The sequence below is a fragment of the Triticum aestivum genome, chromosome 7A, assembly GCF_018294505.1.
Source record: "Triticum aestivum cultivar Chinese Spring chromosome 7A, IWGSC CS RefSeq v2.1, whole genome shotgun sequence".
In the NCBI taxonomy this organism is placed as follows: domain Eukaryota; kingdom Viridiplantae; phylum Streptophyta; class Magnoliopsida; order Poales; family Poaceae; genus Triticum; species Triticum aestivum.
Genome location: NC_057812.1, coordinates 490,306,955 through 490,328,823, shown reverse-complemented (window position 1 = coordinate 490,328,823; position 21,869 = coordinate 490,306,955).

Sequence of the window (21,869 nt, the reverse complement as noted above, 5' to 3'; positions counted from 1 at the left end):
ACATGGAGCTTCTTCATGCGTTTTATACCAATATGACTTACATAGCAGTGCCACAAGTAAGTGGTACTATCATTACTATCTTATATCTTTTGGCATGAAAATGTGTATCACTACGATCGAGATTCAATAAACCATTCAGGTTTTAATGCTAATCTTGATGGTAGAGGGAGCGTGCGATGCTTGATCATATCAACCTTGGAAACACTTCCAACATATATCGTCAGCTCACCTTTAGCTAGTCTCCGTTTATTCCGTAGCTTTTATTTCGAGTTACTAATACTTAGCAACCGAACCGGTATCCAATACCATGGTGCTACTAGGAGTACTAGTAAAGTACACATTAACATAATGTATATCCAATATACTTCTATCGACCTTGCCAGCCTTCTCATCTACCAAGTATCTAGGGTAATGCTGCTCCAGTGGTTGTTCCCCTTATTACAGAAGCACTTAGTCTCGGGTTTGGGTTCAACCTTGGGTTTCTTCACTAGAGCAGCAGCTGAATTGCCGTTTCATGAAGTATCCCTTTGTTCCCTTGCCCTTCTTGAAACTAGTGGTTTCATCAACCATCAACAATTGATGCTCCTTCTTGATTTCTACTTTCGCGGTGTCAAACAACGCGAATATTTCAAGGATCATCATATCTATCCCTGATATGTTATAGTTCATCACGAAGCTCTAGCAGCTTGGTGGTAATGACTTCGGAGAAACTATCACTATTTCATCTGGAAGATCAACTCCCACTTGATTCAAGTGATTGTTGTACTCAGACAATCTGAGCACAAGCTCAACAATTGAGCTTCTCTCCTTAGTTTGCAGGCTAAGAAAATTGTCGGAGGTCTTATACCTCTTGACATGGGCACGAGCCTGAAATCCCAATTTCAGCCCTCAAAACATCTCATATGTTTCGCGACATTTCGAAAACGTCTTTGGTGCCTATACTCTAAACCATTTAACTGAACTATCACGTAGTTATCAAAACGTGTATGTTCGATGTTCGAAACATCCACACACGACGTTTGGGGTTCAGCACATTGAGCGGTGCATTAAGGACATGAGCTTTCTACTGATCGCATAATTGCTACTATCAACTTTCAACTATATTTTCTCTAGGAACATATCTAAACAGTAGAACTATCGCGTGAGCTACGACATAATTTGCAAAAGGTCTTTTGACTATGTTCAGGATAATTAAGTTCATCTTATGAACTCCCACTCAGATAGACATCCCTCTGGTCATCTAAGTGATTACATGATCCGAGTCAACTAGGCCGTGTCCGATCATCACGTGAGACGGACTAGTTAACGTCGGTGAACATCTTCATGTTGATCGTATCTACTATACGACTCATGCTCGACCTTTCGGTCTCCGTGTTCCGAGGCCATGTCTGCACATGCTAGGCTCGTCAAGTTAACCCTAAGTGTTTTTGCTGTGTAAAACTGTCTTACACCCGTTGTATGTGAACGTAAGAATCCATCACACCCGATCATCACGTGGTGCTTAGAAGCGACGAACTGTAGCAACGGTGCACAGTTAGGGGAGAACACTTCTTGAAATTTTGTAAGGGATCATCTTATTTACTACCGTCGTTCTAAGTAAACAAGATGCATAAACATGATAAACATCACATGCAATCAAATAGAGTAGTGACATGATATGGCCAATATCATATAGCTCCTTTGATCTTCATCTTCGGGGCTCCATGATCATCTTGTCACCGGCATGACACCATGATCTCCATCATCATGATCTCCATCATCGTGTCTTCATGAAGTTGTCACGCCAACGACTACTTCTACTTCTATGGCTAACGCGTTTAGCAATAAAGTAAAGTAAGTTACATGGCGTTCTTCAATGACACGCAGGTCATACAAAAAATAAAGACAACTCCTATGGCTCCTGCCGGTTGTCATACTCATCGACATGCAAGTCGTGAATCCTATTACAAGAACATGATCAATCTCATACATCACATATATCATTCATCACATCCTTTTGGCCATATCACATCACATAGCATACCCTGCAAAAACAAGTTAGACGTCCTCTAATTGTTGTTGCATGTTTTACGTGGCTGCTATGGGTTTCTAGCAAGAACGTTTCTTACCTACGCAAGACCACAACGTGATATGCCAATTGCTATTTACCCTTCATAAGGACCCTTTTCATCGAATCCGTTCCGACTAAAGTGGGAGAGACTGGCACCCGCTAGCCACCTTATGCACGAAGTGCATGTCAATCGGTGGAACCTGTCTCACGTAAGAGTACGTGTAAGGTCGGTCCGGGCCGCTTCATCCCACAATACCGTCGAAACAAGATTGGACTAGTAACGGTAAGCATATTGAACAACATCACGCCCACAACTACTTTGTGTTCTACTCGTGCAAAGAATCTACGCAATAGACCTAGCTCATGATGCCACTGTTGGGGAACGTAGCAGAAATTCAAAAATTTTCCTACGTATCACCAAGATCTATCTATGGAGAGACCAGCAACGAGTAGAAAGGAGAGGAGAGTTGCATCTACATACCCTTGTAGATCGCTAAGCGGAAGCGTTCAAGTGAACGGGGTTGATGGAGTCGTACTCGTCGTGATTCAGATCACCGATGATCAAGTGCCGAACGGACGGCACCTCCGCGTTCAACACACGTACAGCCCGGTGACGTCTCCCACGCCTTGATCCAGCAAGGAGAGAGGGAGAGGTTGAGGAAGACTCCATCCAACAGCAGCACAACGGCGTGGTGGTGGTGGAGGAGCGTGGCAATCCCGCAGGGCTTCGCCAAACACCATGGGAGAGAGGAGGAGGAGGAGAGACAGGGCTGCACCAAGAGAGATCTAATCGCGTGTTATGGGCAGCCCCTAGGCCTCATATATATAGGGGAAAGGGAGGGCTGCGCCCCCTTTAGGGTTTCCCACCCCCAAGGGGTGCGGCCAGCCCTAGATGGCAAAGGGGGCGGCGGCCAGGAGGGGGAGAGAGGGGAGGCGCCCACTAGGTGGGCCTTAAGGCCCATCTGGACTAGGGTTTGCCCCCTCCCACTCTCCCTTGCGCCTTGGCACCTTGTGGGGGGCGCACCAGCCCACCTAGGGGCTGGTCCCCTCCCACACATGGCCCACGCAGCCTTCTGGGGCAGGTGGCCCCACTTGGTGGACCCCCGGGACCCTCCCGGTGGTCCCGGTACAATACCGATATCGCCCGAAACTTTTCCGGTGACCAAAACAGGACTTCCCATATATAAATCTTTACCTCCGGACCATTCCGGAACTCCTCGTGACGTCCGGGATCTCATCCGGGACTCCGAACAACAATCGGTTACCACATACAAGCTTCCTTTATAACCCTAGCGTCATCGAACCTTAAGTGTGTAGACCCTACGGGTTCGGGAGACATGCAGACATGACCGAGACGTTCTCCGGTCAATAACCAACAGCGGGATCTGGATACCCATGATGGCTCCCACATGTTCCACGATGATCTCATCGGATGAACCACGATGTCAAGGACTTTATCAATCCCGTATTCAATTCCCTTTGTCTAGCGGTATTTTACTTGCCCGAGATTCGATCGTCGGTATACCAATACCTTGTTCAATCTCGTTACCGGCAAGTCACTTTACTCGTTCCGTAACACATCATCCCGTGATCAACTCCTTGGTCACATTGCGCATATGATGATGTCCTACCGAGTGGGCCCAGAGATACCTCTCCGTTTACACGGAGTGACAAATCCCAGTCTCGATCCGCATAAAACAATAGATACTTTCGGAGATACCTATAGTGCACCTTTATAGTCACCCAGTTACGTTGTGACGTTTGATACACCCAAGGAACTCCTACGGTATCCAGGAGTTACACGATCTCATGGTCAAAGGAAGAGATACTTGACATTGGCAAAGCTCTAGCAAATGAACTACTCGATCTTTTGTGCTAGTCTTAGGATTGGGTCTTGTCCATCACATCATTCTCCTAATGATGTGATCCCGTTATCAACGACATCCAATGTCCATAGCCAGGAAACCATGACTATATGTTGATCACAACGAGCTAGTCAACTAGAGGCTTACTAGGGACATATTGTGGTCTATGTATTCACACGTGTATTACGATTTCCGGATAATACAGTTATAGCATGAATAAAAGACAATTATCATGAACAAGGAAATATAATAATAATACTTTTATTATTGCCTCTAGGGCATATTTCCAACAGTATTACCATGCAAAATAATACTCCCTCCGTCCCATAGTGTAGTGTCAAAAAACGTCTTACATTATGGGACGGAGGGAGTAATAATAACCAGTGCAAGTAACAATACACCGCCGGTATGTTCAGTTCATAAGAGCATCAACACCCGGACTGGCATTGCGCAAAAGAAAAAAAACAACCGGACTGGCAAATCCGCCCCTATACGCCCGTGGGCGCATCTGGGGACAGCGTCCGCTGGCCCCTCATATGTTGCTCGTACATGCACATACCTTAAATGCCGATCCTCAAATCCATGCACGTCGATCATACGATACAAATTGTTCGAATTCAACAATTCGAAACAAAGCAAAACAAATCATAGTTCAACAAATCAGACATGTCAAAATGAAATCAATGTCCAAGCATGATGGATGGCTCGCTTATTGGATCACTGGCCGGATGCCATCCATGCCGCCTGCTCCGAGCCCAGGCGGACTGTGTCCTGCTCTGCCTGCATTCGGGCTACATGCTCTACCTGCATCATGTCCGCCTGCTCCGCCTGCATCCTGGCCACATGATCCGCCTGCATCATGGCCACATGATCCGCTGTCGTTGCTGCAGCCGCCCTCGCCGCCTCATACTCCCTTTGGTTGTTGATCTCCTTATAAACAAGCCACTTCTTTGCATACTCATCCAAGAGGGTTTCGTCCACCAACATGATCTTCGCATCCTCCGCGTCCCGTGCGAGTTGCACCTCTGCGTCTCAAGCCCAATCTCTCCAAATGTGTTGGCCTTCTCGAGTTCCCATTTGATCGCCGCTTCTTGCTTCTCCAACTCGATCTTCTCTCTCTCTCTCTCAATTTTGCTTCTTCTCCGCCCTCTTCCGGTCCCACTCCATCCTCTCCTTTTGCGCATCCAACATGATCTTGTACCTCTCCTCTTTCTTGTTCTTCCTTGCCAAAAAAATGCCCGTCCATATGGACACAATTTTGTAGCCGCGGCGTCACGGGAGGCCCTTGCCTTCTCCCACCTGTTTCCCATGACTTGTCGGGTATCCTTTGGCACGGTGGCTCTTCCATTTGCGACGACAACATCATCCTCTTCATTGTCCAACCCAATTGATTGGTGGGAGATTGAGCCATCATTCCTCTTCTTGCCGCTCTTGAGATCGGCCACAAGTTGTGTCCACTTTGGCACTCCATTCAATAAGATACAACAATGGCTAAAAGCAAACAACTTCTTCTCCATCTCGTGATACAAAGTGGCCACCACCACCGTCTAGAAAACAACATATGTATGAGCACAAGAATGCAAATAGAAGAAGCATATGCAAATGACAACAAGATGAAGCAATTGAGCTTACGTGAGTTGCCACTCCCATCCCACTTTGAGGGTGTTTGGTCACTTGTGAATAGCAGCCGACGTACTTGTTCACTTCCTCTTGAATGATCCTCATCGATGTTGGAGAGAAGCCACATTGCGGGTGGTCATGATAGGATGCGGCTCCACTACTCCTTTTGTTCATGATACTCCTTCCACATCTTCTCACAATACTTGTTCCCCTTTTTTCTCGGTGCCGTATATTGGATCCATTGTTGTGGCCAACCAAGTTTTGACCCACAAGATGTCCTCAAATCTTGAGAATGTCGAACATCTTGCCTTCACCATCTTTCTCTTCTTCTTCTTCTTGCTCGGATTGGGATCGGATGTTGTCCCAACTTTAAATGTGGTGCCCTCCAATTTTATAGTCCATTTGGGTCAGATCTTCATTGTCATTGATCATGTCGGACATGAACGTCTCCTAGATGATCATGGTTTGCAAGCATTCATCGTGTGAGTAGTCTATGCAAAACATTGAACATGTCGTATGCAACTTTGATAGGACAGGAGCAAACAAAATGTACCGACTCTTGTTCTATCATTCCGTTGAACATGTCGAGGGCAGCCCCAGCACCGTCGGTGCTCGCGCTCATCCACGCCTGAATGAGCTGCGACAAGTCACATACGTTGACTGCTGACATCTGCATGGGCGGAAAGCTCTCTGGAATGGCCCAACCGATAGTCGAATCCTCCCCTGTCCCAACATGGTCAGACGGTGTAATCCGCGTAGGCACTCGGATGGAAGGGGTGCGGGGTTCCGGGCGTGGCGGGGGAGACATCTGCTTGACCATGTCTGTGGCTCCCTATGACACCACCGCCGCTTCCCTCTCTCGCTACCGGCATCACCGCATCTTCTGCGCGATGTTCTCCGCCTTGCAAGACGGAGCCGAGGAAGGGATGCTGACGGATGAGGCGGATTGCGTCTCCATCGCGGCGGTCAAGGATGGGTTGGATGACATCAACAGTGGCGGATCAGGACCGGTGGTGAGGATGGGGAGCAAAGGTGGCGGACGGCGAGGGCACGGGGCGGGAAAGGTTGGAGGACGCGGGAGTAGGAGGAAGGGTTTGGTGGATTTGGTGCAATTTTTGGTGGGATCGGGTTGTTGGGTCCGACGTGGCGGGCGTGCCCGGGCGCCCTCATATTTGGGTTGGATATGAGGGGTGCCAGCCAGCCTGGGCATTTGAGGCCGTTTAAGGAGCCCGTCTGGGTCGAAATTTCGTGACCATTTAGTGACCGGACGACCATGTTTGAGGCGGCTTTGGGGCGCCTGGCTGTAGATGCTCTAAGTGCATCTCAAATAACCTACAAGAATCTAGATCGGGCTTTCTGGACCTGGTTTGCCATCCAACATGCATCTCCAATGAAAAATTTGTGGGTGTTTGGACCATGTGCGCAACGACAACACGGTCCCACCCAAAACCATCTCCCACGCCCGTGACCTCACCCGCATGATCACACCTCTGCTCCCTGCGCCGCATTCATGTTGGCCTAGAGCGGACACGACTGGTCAGTGGACCCGACATTGAAGTTGTGTGCCAACCGAGAGTGCTGCTCACACCTCGTTTGCTTGGTCTCGGCGCCTGTTTAATGACGAGGCGACATGGTCGGACGGGGGGAGAGGACGACTTTCTACCGCATTGAAGCCGGCTACCCGTCTATCCGCCTGCCTGCATTAAATAGGCACAGTGGCCAATAAACCCATTCCGACACCTGCATCAAAACAACCCATTGCTTGGCCTAGTCGGCATTCGCTATTAAAACATGGTCGTGCATGGCACGATACACATTGCACCATGTATTCTTCCGTTCTTCCACCATGCACCTCTGAAACAATGACGCGAGCTCTATCACATTGTGGGAGAGCGTCTCGACAGAGCAGTAACACGAGTTAGCCGGCCTTGTGACCAGCTGGTAGGCCCGTTGTGTCTGACGAATAGAGGCCGTCTTGCTAGTGAGCTTGCCGGAGGTGAGCGGTGACGACCCAACGATGGAGGAGGCGTCCAACGATGAGTCGGCGAGTGACTGCGCTGGTCCTTACCGGCTTCCTTATGGAGCAGGTACAAACTCACTTCAACGCCATCATGACGGAGGTGCGGTCGAAGGAGCAACCGATGCCACTTGTGTTGGTGTTCTGAATGGTGGATGAGAACCAACGCTACAACCTCTACCTCCTCGTGCATCACCGACTAGCGGAGGACCAATTCTACGGTGAGTTCATGAGAGAGGATCCTGTGGCGGCCATGGTCGCAGAGGACTCGGACTTCGTCGACTAGCAGTGGGGGCTCTACAAAGCAGCACACAGTGCTTGCCCTGGCTACAACGCGACCGCGGAGGAGGGGAACATGGAGGGGCGCATGTGATCACAGACGGGAACATGGTTGCCTTCATCGGCACCTCCACATCTTCACACCATCTGCGTGGTTCGTGCCTTGCCGCAAGAACCACAAGGACGGCCCTTCCATGTCGACCGACGACGTCCAAGGCCAGGTAGCAAACTCCGGCGATGAAGAGTAGGACATGGGAGACAGGTGTGGGCATGTTCTGTGTCCCATGTCTTACTCTTTATTGTAGGACATGATGAAGAACATGACGTGGAACACGGGCGCCTCCACGCCCAGTGAAGATATATACTAAGTTGACTTCTGTTATGTTAAAAAATGTCATGTCTGCTTTTGTTTAATGAAATATGTCAATATGTCATGAATTTGGTCTGATTTAAATGAAAATCATTCGGTTTCCATGAAATTTGACTGATTTGTTCAGATTCTATTTGAATGTGTCTAGACATTTGATGAATAGTGTTGGATAGCTGGCCCTCGTCAGTGTTTGCGGACGTGTCCACGGACGAATAATATGTTGTTTTAGAGGATAGCACTCGAGGTGCCCTAAGATTATGTCACAGCCCCAGTTCAGCCCTTGCTTGTCTTTGCATCATCATCTTGCATCATGATTAAATTCCATTAAAATTTGAAATGGGGATTGCCTAAACCCTAGCATTAAAGGAATTAACTAGGTTCAAACTTAAAACTTTTTCAATGAACCCAAAATGCCCTTCATAAATGTCCACCATCTTTGGTCCTGGCTAAACCCTCTGCCAAAAATGGTTTCATATTTTTGGAGGTTATTCTGGATTTTTGAATTAAATCATAAGTATTTGCATTTGGACATTTAAATTCTATAAAATATTTTAAATGTCCAAATAATCTTGAAAGCATTTGAGGGCTATTGGAAATAGTTTCAAAAGTGCCCACAATTATTTTCAGGATTTTACAAAATGAATTAGTATTTTTACTAATTCAAAACAGAAAAGAAAAAAAAATAGAAAACAGAAACTAAATTAGGAGAGAGAGAGGTTACATGTGGATTACCTGGTGCCCACTTGGCCCAGCACTATGCGGCCCAGCCCACTGGCCTGTGCCAGTCGTCGTCGTCCTCCCGCCGGTCGGACAGGGCGCGTGCCCGATGCGCGCGCGTGCTCCGCGTGCCACGCGAGCTGCCTGCCTACCCTCCCCTGCCACCGCGATGCCTCGCGTCCTCTCCTCGGCGCCGCCTCGACCCCCTCATTCGTTCCTCTCTCTCCCCCGAACGTCTCCCCCTCCTCTGCCTCTCTCCCTCTCGTGCCCGAGCGCAACCGCCGCCGCCGCTCGTCGTTGCCGCGACCATCGCCCCTCTCTTGACCCCTCGCCGAGCCTGCGAGCTCCGTCTCGACCTCCCCGACCTCCTCGACGAGCCATGAAGCCCCGGACGCGCTGCAACGCCAACTACATCGTCGTCCTCGTCCTCTGCATCCGGTCACTGCCGACGTCGATTCGCCGTCACCAAGCCCCCCCCCCCCCCGAGCCGCCGAGCACCTCATCCGCCACCGCTGTGAGCTCCGCCATCGTTTCCCCCTCTCCCCGTACTCTACCCCCCTCTCTAGCCGCTGTTCGTAACGAGCCCGAGAGCTCTTCGCCGCCGGCCATGTCGCCGCCATGGCTACGGCTGCTGGAGCTCGCACTTGAGCACACCACTGCGCTCAGTGCCTCCCCACGAGCCCGCAGCACGCCCCAGCTCGCCTTCCCGTGCCACCTAGCTCTCACTCGCATCTTACCCGAACTCCGGCCGCCGCTTTGGAGCTCGCCGTCGTTGGCTCCGGCCACCATAGGTCTGGCCGCCACCACCACTCGACCCGCGCCAGTGAGAGCTCTCCAACAAGCCCAAGAACGGCCTCGTCCGTGCCCTGTGGGCGTTCTCCGAGCCGCGCCGCCGTCTCGGGCCTCGCCGGCGTCGAGTCGCCGGTGGGTTTGACCCCGCCGGCCTGGGTTTGACCCACTTTGACCCCGGTCGGGCCCCACCTGGCTCAATGACATGTGGGGCCGGCACTAGCTGGACTAGTTAGATGTTAGTTAGTGCTAATCACCACTGTTAGGTGCTAATCCCCTCGCTAAACTAAACCTGAGCCACTGACATGTGGGCCCAGCCCTGCTGACATTTTCGTTAGTATTAGTTTAACCCTAATCAACTCAGTTAACCAACTGAGTCACTAACCAGTGGGCCCCACTGGTCAGGTTTGACCTGGACGACTCCTGTTGACCTGCTGACGTCAGCATGACCCAATGCTGACCAGTAATACATTTTCTGAATTTATTAATAATCAGTAAATTCCAGAAAATATCCAAAACTTTGAAAAATCATAGAAAATAATCTATAACTCCAAATTAAATAATTTATATATGAAAAATTATCAGAAAAATTCAATCTATCCATCTGTCCTAGTTTCATGCATGTTAGAATACTTTAACCTTGCTGTTTAGGTGAATCAAGTTAATGCACTAATATGACTTCATGAAATGGGTTTGCATTTGAATCTTTGGTTCAAATGGACTCATTCCAATCTGTTCTAGCTTGCATTAGCCCAAAACACATTCATATTGCCATGCCATAGCATGCATCATATTGTTGCATTGCATTGATTATGTTCCCTCTTGTTTGCCGGTGGTTGTCCCCTCTCGATAGACGTATTCCGACGATGAGATCGATGACACCGATGAAGAGTTATACTATCTTCAGAAGTGCCAGGCAAGCAAAAAACCCTTGTTCATTCCAATACAAGCCCACTCTCTCGCTCTTGCTCTCTTTTACTGCATTAGGACAACAATGATTCAACTGTTACATGCTGCGGTAGTTGAACCCCTTTCCTCTGCATGACCTGTCATTGCCACAATAAATAGATGAAACCCACTAGCATGAGTAGGAGTTGTTTGAGCCCTGATGTGCCTACTCATTCTTGCTTGTTGTCATGCCTGCTACTGCTAAGAGTTGAGTCAGGTCTGATCCATCGGGAATGAATTGGAACGTGGTGAACATGTCCTACCATTGAGAGCTAAGTGTGTGAACACGATTTGGTAAAGGGAGCGGTGAGAGGCCATGTAGGAGTACATGGTGGGTTGTCTCATTGAAACTGTCCTCATGAACTGAGTTCTGTGTTTGTGATCCATGAACAGTTACTACCACACATTGGGCTCCAGGCGCTCCAAGCTCTCTCGACTTATTAATCAACTTGATCTTTGTCCAGGAGTTGCAACTAGTTTCTGGTGTTTGTAGGTAGTGTTAGTAGTCTACCAAGTGGCACCCGGTACATGTGGGCTTGGGACAGACTAGGCACAGTGGCACGGTGTACCAAGTGGCACCCGGATGGTGGGCTTGGGAACCCTGCACACATCGTTTGGGGCCGTGAGCGACACCCCGCCGGATCTCCTTGCGGATGGAACCCGAATAGGCGATAAACCTGGACAAGAGACTTGTTAGTTAGTCAGGTCGTGGCCGACTCCCTCGCCCGGCTTCCGCTTGAAGGTTGCCGAGGTACATGACGTGTACAGGGCGATAAGTGGCGAGAGCGTGTGTGAAGAAGTACACCCCTGCAGGGTTATCATTATCTATTCGAATAGCCGGATTCCTTGGATATTGAAACTTGGACCCCTTGCATAGTTCATAGACAATCGAAAGTGGATACTTTAAAATGCGCAAGATAAGTGTGAGTGCTATGGATGGCGTTCTCGCAGGGAGACGGGAGCGGATCCATAGTGGTGTATTGGTATGGTGAATTTGTGGACTCGCGTGCGCCACCTCAAAGAGTTACTTGCAGTCGTAGTTCAGGATAGCCACCGAGTCAAAGCTGGCCTGCTGCAGTTAAACTCCACCACCCCCTTTGTTGATACCGATGCATATGTAGTTAGTTCTGATGTAAGTCTTGTTGGGTACATTTGTACTCACGTTTGCTTAATTTATGTTTTGCAGAGAGACTTCAGTCCCGCTAGTAGTTTCGCTTGGACTTCGACGTTTAGCTCGTTACGTCAGCTACGATCTTGTACCTTGGGAGGGTCTTGTAGATAGTCAGGCTTCTCAGCCTTTTTCATTTGTAGATGTCTGTGCTCAGACATGTTAAGCTTCCGCATGTGCTTTGACTTGTATGCTCTGAATGTTGGGTCGTGAGACCCATGTTTGTAATATCTCGCTCCTCGGATCCTATTGAATAAATACTTGAGTCATAGAGTCTTGTTGTGATGCCATGTTGTATGTACTCATATCGGGCATATTGTGTGTATGATTGAAATGCTTGGTATGAGTGGGATCCGACAATCCAGTTGTTTATCCTTGGTAGCCTATCATATGGGGAAATGTAGTCTAGTGCTTTCTGAGCGATAGTAGTCCGCTACAGCCCGGTTCACCGGAGTCCTGCTAGCCCAGCACTACTGCTCGTAACACTTGACTGGCCGGCATGTGTTTCACTTTGTTCCTGTGTCTGTCCCTTCGGGGAAATGTCACGCGGTGACTTCCGGAGTCCTGCCTAGCCTGCTACAGCCCGGGTTACCGGAGTCCTGTTAGCCCAGTGCTACAGCCCGAATTCACACATTGATGACCGACATGCTCGATGTGATTCATGTATGCCTGTCCTCATGGGTTAGCGCCGCTTTGGGTTCACGACTAGCCATGTCGGTACGGGTTCTCTGTCATATGGATGCTAGCGACACTATCATATACGTGACCCAAAAGGCGCAAACGGTCCCGGGCCAGGTAAGGTGGCACCCGTGGGAATACCGTGCGTGAGGCCGCAAAGTGATATGATGTGTTACATGCTAGATCGATGTGGCTTAGGATCGGGGTCCTGACAGCTTTGGTATCAGAGCCTGACTGCCTATAGGATTACCAAGCCAAACTGGTCGAAGTCGAGTTTAGAAATGCTTTAATTATATAAGGGAATTGATTGTGGATGGGAACGTAAGGCTCTTTTACTCCTTATCCTCATGACCTTCTGATCGAAGCCATCCTCTTCTCTTCTACGGGGATTAAGAACTAGGCCTTCTCATCTATCTATCAGGATGACGAGTTACTATGATAGAGACTTATAGGATTGATGGATTCAAGCCTTAGTTCAATTTCTACTACTTTCGTGTGTTCATAATTGGTCTCGGAACCTTGATATTGTGATATTGAGTGGTTATGCCACCATTTTGCAGGATGTCTCAAATCTTTTGAGCATTTATAGCCGTTATGCTATCCGACTCATCCCAGGTTTCTAGATAATCTGATGCATTTGCAAATCCCTTCTTCCCGTTTCCGACGTCCTATTGGGCCAGATTAAGCACACTAACGATCTGTTGAGGTACTCTACTACCTCGACATATATGTTGGAGCTATTATTATGACCCTAGGTGTTTTAGGGAGTCACCTGGTAATCTAGCCATGTCTTGTGTTCCCAGTGTGATGATTCTGGCCATCGTTCTCGAAAGCATCCCGTGATGCCATTTAGTTAGTAGGTATTCTACTCCTGGGTTCTTGAACCCGAGATTCACCCTACTTACTTCATGTTGATAGTGTTGCTAGTTCCTTTAGGATATTAGTAACCTTGCGACAGTCCTCGAGGTCCGTGGTATTTCCTTCTTCCAAATACCATGAACCATTAAGGCGGAAGTTATTTGAACCAAAAGCTCACAATCAGAGTACTCTTGAGGAGTTCTCCATTCATAATTGTGATTCTGCCAGTTCTACCTTTCTGCATGGGTTATCCGGAAGAAACCTGTTGAACTTGGTTCGACATACTAATCTATGCATCCACAACTCAGAAAGTTATATGTTCCTTGAGTTGACCCTCCTCAGCTGTATTCCGACCCTAGTCTATCAATTGATAGTCAGGAATAGTTGTGCATTCGTGTTCATCGATGCCTATTATTCTTGTGGTCCGTCAAGCCATCCTATTCCAGAATGACTAGGAGAAACAAACTCCAGAACCTCATCCATATCTAGGATTGGGTCAAAACAATTGTATTCCGCAGATCAAAATGCCAATCCAGCTTTTGCTCTGCTCTACCTTGGAGTGTTACCATCTTTATGTCAGGAGTGTCATGAGAATTGCACCACCTCTTATGAATTCTTGATGCAGTAATACTTCTTGCCATCATTGTTCATTCCTCGGTTCCTTGTTATTGTAACCGGAGTGCCAACAAGTGTACTGTGATGTGCGAAATCAATACTCCCAGCAACTCTGTTGCTTGGTAGTTAATGGACAATACTCTCATTCTTAGCGTGCTGGTTATTGAATCATCACCCTAAGGTTTATCGTCCTACCTAGTCCTTATTTCCGGTGCACTCTCTGATCAATGAGTTAGGATTATTCAATCCCTCACTCTTTTGATCATATCATCTTGCCCTGAAAAGCAAGATTGTTCTCGAACTTAATAACATATCGGTGGTTCGTGATTTTCTAAAAATCTTCTCGGAAGTATTACCTGGTTGGCACCTGACTGCTTTGTTGAGTTCGTGATCAAGTTGGTTTTCTTATAAATCACCCCTTCTCCAAGAACCTGTGTTGGATATCCCTGAGCTAGTTGGTTAAGCTAGACAACAACTTGGGGAGTTGGAAGGTAAAAGCTTTGCTTAACTTAGTTCATCTCTAAGGGATATCTTCTTTGTGTGTGTTGAAGAAAGATGATATCTTCATCAATTGGTCCTCATGATCAGTTGTTGGACCTATTGTCTTACCCAATCTTTGATTTGAGTATGGGCTATCATCAAATCAAATTAGAACCAACGATATTCATAATGTTGTCTTACTCGTGGTTGTTCCTCGAGCATACACCATTACATCCTTTGGTTAACCAATGCTATCACCGTGTTCACATGATGGTGGAAGTCCAGTGATATGGAAATTCCGATGAGTTGTTGTTGAGCCCATCAGCAGCATTTTGTCTCCCCCATGATTCATGTTGAACATCGACCTAGTGTTGAAAACTTTGTAAGCAATGCCTTCGTGTTCCGTTCATGAGGCTTATGCTTGGATGGAAGAAGTGAATTCCTCGAATTCATGTGCATTTGGTGATAGTTGCCGCCGTGAGTTTGAGAAAGATTTTTTCGCCTCATCTGGAATCATCCCAAGTTAGTCATGCACGTGCGAAGTGCTGTATGGTTTAATAGGTTGGCCGCGTCCACTCCATATGTGTTCCTAGCACACCAAGCCACTGATTGATTTGTTCGAGGATAATAAGTTCTAAGTGCTAGTCCTGAAGGTACCAGACGGATTTGTACAAGATTCCGTTATCCTCGATGATGGTTCCCAACCAGAACTCGGTAGTGTTTTATTATAAGACTACCATGTGGTCATGCTTGTCTAGGACAGTATGTTCATAGGTGTGTACCAGAACCAGCTCATGTTTTGGAGCTTGCTATCGTAGTTCATCTCCCGAGAGTCTCACAACGTTATCTCATCGATTTGTGTTGCAACTCTTCTTTTCAGACATGTGAGTCTGAAGTATCCTGTTTCTAACCAGATCTGAATCTCAGGCAGATATGATGGTTGGAACATTCCCGACATTTGCATTTCGTTCCCAGCTTACACCGCCTTGTGCCAATCTCCCTTGGCCTGCAATTCTCAGTAATTGCTGTCCAGGATCATCTTCAAAAGTGGTCTTGTCATGGGTTCCATCCATTTCCGGTGATAAGCAAAAGTCTCCATTGTGTTGTCTTCAACAAGGTAGTCCACATCATCTACTCTAGTTTGAGTATGCCACTCTTTAGAACTCCATCAAATGATCGTTTATAAATTGCCTTAGGCTGGTAAGAAGAGTTCCAATGATCTCTGTATCAAAAGTAATCCTTTTTGCCATTTAAGGTAATAACTCTACGAGTCACCTTTCCCAAGGTGCCCTGTTATGGAATCATGGCAATTATTTCCTCGCCACCCTGACACCATCCACCATCTCTCTAAGCGTGGAATTGTTGCCCACTAAATCAACCTCGTTGTTTGTTATTCCATACCTCTCGGTGTGTTTTGTGTCTCAACTCAAGATGTTTCAACATCTCATTCCACGAGTTGATCTTGAGTGCTCGATCTTCGAGGAGATCGTTTCCCATAGAGTTTCTTTCTATCGCCATCGTGTTGGATGAAGATCTCGAAAGCAAAGACGTCAAGATCAATATGATGCAATGAACCAACATCCTCGAGAAGCATATTTGGATCATGAAGATTGTGTTAGCTTGTGTCCCCCTTTGACCTCTTACCTCACATCTTGAATCTCGGGACGAGATTCTTGTTTAGTGGGGGTGAGCTGTCACAGCCCCAGTTCAGCCCTTGCTTGTCTTTGCATCATCATCTTGCATCATGATTAAATTCCATTAAAATTTGAAATGGGGATTGCCTAAACCCTAGCATTAAAGGAATTAACTAGGTTCAAACTTAAAACTTTTCAATGAACCCAAAATGCCCTTCATAAATGTCCACCATCTTTGGTCCTGGCTAAACCCTCTGCCAAAAATGGTTTCATATTTTTGGAGGTTATTCTGGATTTTTGAATTAAATCATAAGTATTTGAATTTGGACATTTAAATTCTATAAAATATTTTAAATGTCCAAATAATCTTGAAAGCATTTGAGGGCTATTGGAAATACTTTCAAAAGTGCCCACAATTATTTTCAGGATTTTACAAAATGAATTAGTATTTTTACTAATTCAAAACAGAAAAGAAAAAAATAGAAAACAGAAACTAAATTAGGAGAGAGAGAGAGGTTACCTGTGGCTTACCTGGTGCCCACTTGGCCCAGCACTGTGCGGCCCAGCCCATTGGCCTGTGCCAGTCGTCGTCGTCCTCCCGCCAGTCGGACAGGGCGCGTGCCCGACGCGCGCACGTGCTCCGCGTGCCACGCGAGCTGCCTGCCTGCCCTCCCCTGCCACCCCGACGCCTCGCGTCCTCTCCTCGGCGCCGCCTCGACCCCCTCGTTCGTTCCTCTCTCTCCCCCGAACACATCCCCCTCCTCTGCCTGTCTCCCTCTCGCGCCCGAGCGCAACCGCCGCTGCCGCTCGTCGTTGCCGCGACCATCGCCCCTCTCTCGACCCCTCGTCGAGCCTGCGAGCTCCGTCTCGACCTCCCCGACCTCCTCGACGAGGCACGAAGCCCCGGATGCGCTGCAACGCCAACTATGCCGTCGTCATCGTCCTCTGCATCCGGTCACCGCCGACGTTGATTCGCCGTCACCAAGCCGTCCTCGAGCCACCGAGCACCTCGTCCGGCACCGCTGTGAGCTCCGCCATCATTTCCCCCTCTCCCAGTACTATACCTCCCTCTCTAGCCGCCGTTCTTAACGAGCCCGAGAGCTCTTCGCCGCCGGCCATGTCGCCGCCATGGCTACGGCTGCTGGAGCTCGCACTCGAGCACACCACTACGCTCAGTGCCTCCCCACGAGCCCGCAGCACGCCCCAACTCGCCTTCCCGTGCCCCTAGCTCTCACTCGCATCTCGCCCGAACTCCGGCCGCCGCCTTGGAGCTCGCCGTCGTCGGCTCCGGCCACCATAGGTCTGGCCGCCACCACCACTCGACCCGCACCAGCGAGAGCTCTCCAACGGGCCCAAGAACGGCCTCGTCCGTGCCCTGTGGGCGTTCTCCGAGCCGCGCCGCCGTCTCGGGCCTCGCCGGCATCGAGTCGCCGGTGGGTTTGACCCCGCCGGCCTGGGTTTGACCCACTTTGACCCCGGTCGGGCCCCACCTGGCTCAATGACATGTGGGGCCGGCACTAGCTGGATTAGTTAGATGTTAGTTAGTGCTAATCACCACTGTTAGGTGCTAATCCCCTCGCTAAACTAAACCTGAGCCACTGACATGTGGGCCCAGCCCTGCTGACATTTTCGTTAGTATTAGTTTAACCCTAATCAACTCAGTTAACCAACTGAGTCACTGACCAGTGGGCCCCACTGGTCAGGTTTGACCTGGACGGCTCCTGTTGACCTGCTGACATCAGCATGACCCAATGCTGACGCAGTAATACATTTTCTGGATTTATTAATAATCAGTAAATTCCAGAAAATATCCAAAACTTTGAAAAATCATAGAAAATAATCTATAACTCCAAATTAAATAATTTATATATAAAAAATTATCAGAAAAATTCAATCTATCCATCTGTCCTAGTTTCATGCATGTTAGAATAATTTAACCTCGCTGTTTAGGTGAATCAAGTTAATGCACTAATATGACTTCATGAAATGGGTTTGCATTTGAATCTTTGGTTCAAATGGACTCATTCCAATTTGTTCTAGCTTGCATTATCCCAAAACACATTTATATTGCCATGCCATAGCATGCATCATATTGTTGCATTGCATTGATTATGTTCCCTCTTGTTTGCCGGTGGTTGTCCCCTCTCGATAGACGTATTCCGACGATGAGATCGATGACACCGATGAAGAGTTATACTATCTTCAGAAGTGACAGGAAAGCAAAAACCCCTTGTTCATTCCGATACAAGCCCACTCTCTCGCTCCTGCTCTCTTTTACTGCATTAGGACAACAACGATTCAACTGTTACATGCTGCGGTAGTTGAACCCCTTTCCTCCGCATGACCTGTCATTGCCACAGTAAATAGATGAAACCCACTAGCATGAGTAGGAGTTGTTTGAGCCCTGATGTGCCTACTCATTCTTGCTTGTTGTCATGCCTGCTACTGCTTAGAGTTGAGTCAGGTCTGATTCATCGGGAATGAATTGGAACATGGTGAACATGTCCTACCGTTGAGAGCTAAGTGTGTGAACACGATTTGGTAAGGGTAGCGGTGAGAGGCCATGTAGGAGTACATGGTGGGTTGTCTCATTGAAACCGTCCTCAGGACCTGAGTTCTGTGTTTGTGATCCATGAACAGTTACTACCACACATTGGGCTCCAGGAGCTCCAAGCTCTCTCGACTTATTAATCAAGTTGATCTCTGTCCAGGAGTTGCAACTAGTTTCTGGTGTTTGTAGGTATTGTTAGTAGTCTACCAAGTGGCACCCGGTACAGGTGGGCTTGGGACAGACTAGGCACAGTGGCACGGTGTACCAAGTGGCACCCGGATGGTGGGCTTGGGAACCCTGCACACATCATTTGGGGCCGTGAGCGACACCCCGGCCGGATCTCCTTGCGGATGGAACCCGAATAGGTGATAAACCTGGACAAGAGACTTGTTGGTTAGTCAGGTCATGGCCGACTCCCTCGCCCGGCTTTCGCTTGAAGGTTGCCGAGGTACATGACGTGTACAGGGCGATAAGTGGCGAGAGCGTGTGTGAAGAAGTACACCCCTGCAGGGTTATCATTATCTATTCGAATAGCCGGATTCCTCGGATATGGAAACTTGGACCCCTTGCATAGTTCATAGACAAGCGAAAGTGGATACTTTAAAATGCGCAAGATAAGTGTGAGTGCTATGGATGGCGTTCTCGCAGGGAGACGGGAGCGGATCCATAGTGGTGTATTGGTATGGTGAATTTGTGGACTCGTGTGTGCCACCTCAAAGAGTTACTTGCAGTCGTTGTTCAGGATAGCCACCGAGTCAAAGCTGGCCTGCTGCAGTTAAACTCCACCATCCCCTTTGTTGATACCGATGCATATGTAGTTAATCGCTGGGTACATTTGTACTCACGTTTGCTTAATTTATGTTTTGCAGAGAGACTTCAGTCCCGCTAGTAGTTCCGCTTGGACTTAGATGTTTAGCTCGTTACCTCAGCTACGATCTTGTACCTTGGGAGGGTCTTGTAGATAGTCAGGCTTCTCAGCCTTTTTCATTTGTAGATGTCTGTACTCAGACATGTTAAGCTTCCGCATGTGCTTTGACTTGTATGCTCTGAATGTTGGGTCGTGAGACCCATGTTTGTAATATCTCGCTCCTCGGAGCCTATTGAATAAATACTTGAGTCGTAGAGTCTTGTTGTGATGCCATGTTGTATGTACTCATATCGGGCATATTGTGTGTATGATTGAAATGCTTGGTATGAGCAGGATCCGACAATCTAGTTGTTTATCCTTGGCAGCCTATCATATGGGGAAATGTAGTCTAGTTCTTTCTGAGCGATAGTAGTCCGCTACAGCCCGGTTCACCGGAGTCCTGCTAGCCCAGCACTACTGCTCGGAACACTTGACTGGCCGGCATGTGTTTCACTTCGTTCCTGTGTCTGTCCCTCCGGGGAAATGTCACGCGGTGACTTCTGGAGTCCTGCCTAGCCTGCTACAGCCCGGGTTACCGGAGTCCTGTTAGCCCAGTTCTACAGCCCGGATTCACACGTTGATGACCTACATGCTCGATGTGATTCATGTATGCCTGTCCTCATGGGTTAGCGCCGCTTTGGGTTCACGACTAGCCATGTCGGCCCGGGTTCTTTGTCATATGGATGCTAGCGACACTATCATATACGTGAGCCAAAAGGCGCAAACGGTCCCGGGCCATGTAAGGTGGCACCCGTGGGAATACCGTGCGTGAGGCCGCAAAGTGATATGATGTGTTACATGCTAGATCGATGTGGCTTAGGATCGGGGTCCTGACAGATTACCATCATTTGCCATGCTTTTACTAAGATTAGACGATCAAAATTTTCGGCACACTTTACCACATTTGAGACAATCTTGTCACTTTTACTATGAGTATACAAGTTTTGTTTGCACGAAAAAAAAAATCTTACCACAAGCATGGCTGCTAATTAAACAAAAGGCTAGGTCAGTCAGACTTGGCTAACTTGTGGCAGGGCAAAGTGTGACAATTTTAGTATACCAACTAAACATACCCTACGTCTTGCCACTTTGAACCATGCCATTCACTGAAGAAATGGCACTTAATTTTCTGAGACTGGTAGAGTGCAACTAACAATAATGATTCCCTTTCATGCCTTTTTTCTCTTGCTTGTATATAGAAGTATGAATAGGTTTCTGCCGCTCACGCTTAGTTCCGGTCACTGGCGAAGGAAACAAATGTAATTGCTCAAAGAAGCAAGTTGACGAGTTCTATTTTTAACCAAAAGTCAACGAGTTCTTGGATGTCTGGTATGCGAATGGATTGGCATAAGAAGCAGTCCTGCTCCGCTCGAGTCGCTCTCGCTTGGACACTGAAGATATCAAAAATGGTTTGCTTGGGACCAATGGAGGATGTTCATCCAAAAAAGAGGATATATCCTCCGCCTCTTCATCAGATAATGTAGAACCATATCTTATATAACAAAATAGTTGATCCCACTCACCGCCGCTACCGCCGCCGGTTCCCTCCGGTTGCCGCTGCCGCCGGTCACCGCTGCTCTACCCACCTCCAGCCGCCGCCACCTGCCGCCGCCGCAGGCCTCCCCTTAGCCGCCGCCGCCGCTCTTTCCCGCTTCCGCACCCTCCCCACCACCCAACCCCATCCGCGCCACCCCCACCCGCGCCGCCCCCAAACCCTAACCGCTCCACCCACACCGCGCCGCCCCCAACTCCTCCTAACCGCGCCATGAGTTCCTCCTCCTCCACCGTCTCCAACCCCTTTGCAGGTCCCGATGTCACTATCCTTCACGATCTGAACATCCACGAGTGTGTTCCGGTGAAGCTTGATCAATCCATCGCGTCCTACTCCGCTTGGAAGTGGTATTTCTCCTTGGTGTTTCGTGAGTACCTGCTACGCGGCCACGTCGATGGCACCGTTGACTCTAGTCTCATGATCCACGACGAGGAGTGGATGATCCTCGACGCTACCATCATCCGCTAGTTCTACCTCACCATCTCCAATGACCTCTTCCACACGGTGGTGGATGATGATGACGACGCCTACGCCGTCTGTACCAAGCTCAACGGCCTCTTCACCGACAACAAACTGCAGCACAAGGTCCTCCATGACGAGTTTTACAGGTGCCAGCAGCTTGACTCGTCCATCGATGATTTTTGCATGCACCTCAAAAAGCTCGCCGATGAGCTCCGTGATCTCGGCGAGATGGTCGACGACGAGCTCCTCATCAGCACCCTCACCGCCGGTCTCAACGAGGACTTTGGGAACGTCGCCTCCAACCTCACC